Consider the following 4,790-nt stretch of genomic DNA (forward strand, 5'->3'; position numbering starts at 1 on the left):
CTTCGTCAGGTAAAAATTATTTATGAAAAAAATATCAAAAGAAGGCATAGACAACCGCTCTATTTACAAAAGTAGTAATGCAAAAATCACAGTTATACAAGGTGACTTCAACTGCATATTGCACTTTACAACCGATCATAACAATCGCCAAAATGAAGAAAGGTAATGCGTCTTAACCGACTGTCTTTGGCAAAGGTATTATTCCGGCTACCATTTTCATGCCCACTAATTAACTTGCAGATTTAAATGTGAGCTTTGTAACTCAGTGATATTTCATCAATCAGTGAATACTTGAATAAATATATGAAAATCTAACGTACGTAAAATACATTTGTAAAGAAATTTATTTCAGAATAAAACATGAACCATGAGCATTATGTCATGTTTTACTCTACTTGTTCCTTAAAACAGATTATGAGGATGATTTCGACATCAAACCAGCCTCTGCAAAGACTGTGGAAGGTAAACACCTTTTCAATTTTCCTTTTTTTTTTAGAAATGTCATAACTCTACAAAACAGCGAAAGGTGGCTGGTGCTAACAAGCTGGTGCACTTGGTATACTTGATTGCATGGCTTTGTATGTCAAACCAATAAGATTAGGGTTATCATATTAACGCTTAATCACCAATCAAATCATAGATTCTAAGTCTGTCTCATGAAAAAATTGACGAGAGCAGCTTTTTGGCCACTATTTCCCGTAAGGTACAAAACCCTTCCTCAGTTACTAAATCTAATAGGTCAATGCAATCAAAAAAGTCTTGTTGGAAAGTTTGCTGTTGTTAAAGACTTAAGACATATTTGCGTTATTGACGTTCGAGTCTTTCCGGAACAACTCGCGGTTTATTTAAATGGATGGTATTCTTTAATACAATCACTGTTCATCATGGCGAGAGCTAGTAGCGACGAAGAACGCAAAGAGAAGGTAATAGTTGACATCTTCTGTAAGTAGGAGCGTCTCTACACACTAACATAAGTTTTTTGTTGAGAATCGCCCAGTTTTAAGGAACCTCTTGTTGCAATTGCAATTAACCTTATGAAAGGTTTTAAAAAATTATCTGAAGTGATCGAAGGTTGAGCTACTTACAAGAACCTTTTAAATGATAGATACTCATCTTCAGTGTTACTTACAGCTTCTGATAATAGTTGAAAAATAAGCCGAATGTTGCGGATTTCAGTGAGCACAATACTTTATTTTCTATAATGTCAAGATAAATTTAGAGTAAAATTGTGAAACTCTCCTGACAGAAAGCCAGCACCATCTTCATTTCAGTCATTTTTTGTTCACTGCTATGACAGAGTTATAGTTTTGTAAAGTTTAGGGGTAGCTACATGTAAGCTATAGGGCTGGGGTTAGCCAGTATGGTAACAGAAGGAACAAAGAGGTTAACGATAGAGCAAATTGGTTACCTTCAACATAGGTTTTAAACGGTGATAAAAGTGCACAGCTGACTGTCTCAGCAATCTTGCATAATCAAGTTATGCCCTGTCCCTGGTGATCTTCTCAAAACATTAACCATTTTGTCGAATTCAAGGACAAAAATTAAATACAATATATCTTTAATATTTGTGTGCAGGTGAAGAAGGAGGAAGTAAGCATGAACCTAAAAAGACAACTGAGGAAGGTAAAAACAATTAATTGCTCTTTAGGAACTGAACATTTGTCCCACATGGGTCTCATTTATTCCAGCGTACAGTGTAAGTTGCAACAATGCTAATTTTCTGACTAAATAGCGGGCAATGGGCCGCGTTGTCTAATCCTATGGATTTTAACAATGAATCTGATTTTACACAGCTGTTGAATCTGAGGAGCAGGTGGAAATTGAGGAGATTTCAGTACCCAGTAACAAAGGTAAAGGAGATAATGGTTTTTGATTGGTCACTCAAGAGAGTAAGGCATTTTATGAGTAATTAAAACATCTCTTTTCCCTTGGTAGTCACTGGAAAAATTCTAGTGTTGAAATTGGTGAAACATTTATCATTTTAATTCCTAAGTACAAAGACAAAATTTAATGACTGTATACTAACTTACATTGCATCAAATAAATATTTTTTAAAGAAGCTAGAAAAGATGACGAAAAAGAGGAGACGCATGAGCCTGACATGGATGTCGTAGAGGAAGGTAACATTTTTTATAAATCAAAAGAGATAAACTCAGATTGGTCCACACATGCTTTATAAGGTGACGCATAATCAATCCACTCAATTGGCTGAGGATCACTTGAAGTGCTCTGTCGAAAGGTCGCGATTCACATCGGGAGTTGACTACATTGAGGAAAATAACACATCACTTGAGTATTATTATACCTCCTCGTAACGAAGAGCCATAACTTTTTATACAATGCTAAAATCCTACATTTATGAATTTATTGAGCCGTTTTACATGTTTGTTTGTTTTTTAAGCGATACAATAATAATTTGCCCAGATACAGAAAACAGAACCGCCACTTACCACAACTCATTGAATGGAAATAGTGACTTTGATGTTGTGTACCTCAGGTTTCAAAACACTTCAACACAAGCAAGCAAAATTAAATGAGCTGTAATAAGTGGCAGCTCTGTTTTCTGTACTTGTGCAATTTAGTACTGCATCGCTTGAGAAAAAATGAGCGTGTTGCATTTCTATCTCTTTTCGTGTTCCGTCCAGGGGAAGAAGACGTGTTTGATACCAGGCCGCTTTAGTACTTTCAAGGTAAATGCTTTTTACGTCTGCTTTAATACTGAATACCGCTGACTAAAGGGGTACGGAAAACAAATCTCTCTAAAAAAGGTAGATTTTTTTTGTTACATGTATCCAATCAGAATAAGTGTAATATTTGAGATGTAGAGTGAAAATCTTTGATGCGTTACGGTGTGTATGCATCTATAGTTGACTCATGATTACTTAAACTATCAGTTTGTTGAACCCGATCTATATTCTGAATCAAAAGTGACTTTTTTGATGCCATTCACAAAGCGTAACTCTATCCTAAATTTTTAACTCCTTGGCTAACTCAAACCAGTTTCAAATTAGAGATTTCACTGCAACTGTAATGGTTGAAGTTATTGGAGATGAAGAAGATGAAGTCTGATTTGTTGTAGCCATAATATACTGCTTGTGTTTTTCAAAGTCACTTGCAAATTTTTTCAGGCAGCCCATTCATTGTTGGCAGTAAGGCTACCAAAACATTTTCAAACTAATCAATTTTTTCTCTGCTTGATTATGATTTGAAAAAGTATAACTTCAAAAAAAAAAACTTCTGGGTGGCTAATACGCTGCACTGATTGAGTGCTCTCTTTGTATATGCTTGTATATTCAAATTTGCCTTCTGTCCTAAATGCACTGACTAGCTTCCTGATTGACAGTCTGGTCACCCGACTATCTATGCAACTGGGCAGTAAGCCGTCAAATTGAATTGACAACCTGAGCTATGACCACTGGCTGACTCACAGATGGGCTGATTGTCTGCCCGACTGTCTACTGGACTCTCCACCTGGCCATTGGGCATGGTTATAACTAACTAAATTAGATTATGGCTGCAAAACACTTCAATACAGACATGCAAACATTCAACGCTTGACTGACTGAATTTCGGGTCTGTAGATCAAACAAACAACTAATCAATAAGTTAATTTTGCGTTCACTGATAAGCGTGCTTTTTCCTTTGCCTCTGACAGTTTCCAAGAGCCAAAAATATTGCCATTAGTATGGAGACCGCGAGGGCTAGAGAAAAACTAAAAAATTTCAAGGAAATGGAGAAAAATAATTCTAGTAATCAATACATACTGTCTATGTTAACATCTTAGTCTTTAATTTCTTTTTCTTAGATTTAATGTTATCAATACTCAGTAACTTTGCTTTCTGAACTTATCATTGTATGGTAACAAGATATAGTTGGAGTGGAACATATTGCGCTATATCTGAGTGGGCGTGTAATTTCTTTTTCTTAGATTTAATGTTAACAATACTCAGTAGCTTTGTTGTCTGAACTTATCATTGTATGGTAACAGGGTATAGTTGAAGTAGAACATATTGAGCTATATCTGAGTGGGCGTGTAATTTCTTTTTCTTAGATCTAATGTTAACAATACTTAGCAACTTTGTTGTCCGAGCTAATCATTGTATACCTTACACTCTATCTATCAGTCCATCTTCCTTTTGTTTTGTTTTGACCGTTTTTGGTTTGCTTGTTTGTTTTTTTTTGGTAACATGTACATCTACCTGACACTTTTAGCCTGTTAGTTTTAGCGTATTTCTAAAGACCATGATTGCTACACCGCAGTTAAGTCGGATGGCTCAAGACGGAACACAACAATATCAGGGGTGTAGCCAGCCTAGAGTCCTGTACCTCTTAACTTTTATCACATCATTCGTGCAAATTTTGAAACAAAAATTGAACTTTCTTAGGGTATAGGCCCACGACAAGTCGAAAAGCTGGCTATGCTCCTAGTGTGATAAGATATTCTATTCTGCATGCTGATCTTTCCATCATTAATTACAATATAGCTGAGTAAATGTTTTGATTAGGAATGCCTCTCTGGTTTTAAAAGTAATGTCTAGGTTCATTTCCATGGGAATTGTTAGGTTTATTCGGAGTTTACTCTTAGTTTAGAGGGGATTTGATGTCCCTAAAGAACTTTCTTTTAGAGTTCCTCATATAGAAAAGAGCTAATAATGTGATAATAATAGAACACTAAGGGGCTTGAATAAGAATTATCAGAGATTTTTCTGTATAACAACTATTTAGATAATTCATTTCTAGGTTTTGTTTAAACACGAAAAATCATCTGAAATTTGACAAGAAAAACTTAG

The 4,790-nt window shown here is 35.4% G+C and overlaps 1 long non-coding RNA gene across 1 annotated transcript; it reads left to right on the plus strand.

The window, feature by feature from the left end:
* Positions 1-428: 428 nt before the first annotated feature.
* LOC149053522 (uncharacterized) lies at positions 429-3,665 on the plus strand. The gene is made up of 3 exons (XR_016185575.1): positions 429-2,120; positions 2,646-2,690; positions 3,656-3,665. It is a non-coding gene; the product is annotated as an uncharacterized LOC149053522 (long non-coding RNA).
* The last annotated feature ends 1,125 nt before the right edge of the window (positions 3,666-4,790 follow it).

The sequence above is a fragment of the Pocillopora damicornis genome, chromosome 1, assembly GCF_964200805.1.
Source record: "Pocillopora damicornis chromosome 1, jaPocDami1.2, whole genome shotgun sequence".
Classification (NCBI taxonomy): domain Eukaryota; kingdom Metazoa; phylum Cnidaria; class Anthozoa; order Scleractinia; family Pocilloporidae; genus Pocillopora; species Pocillopora damicornis.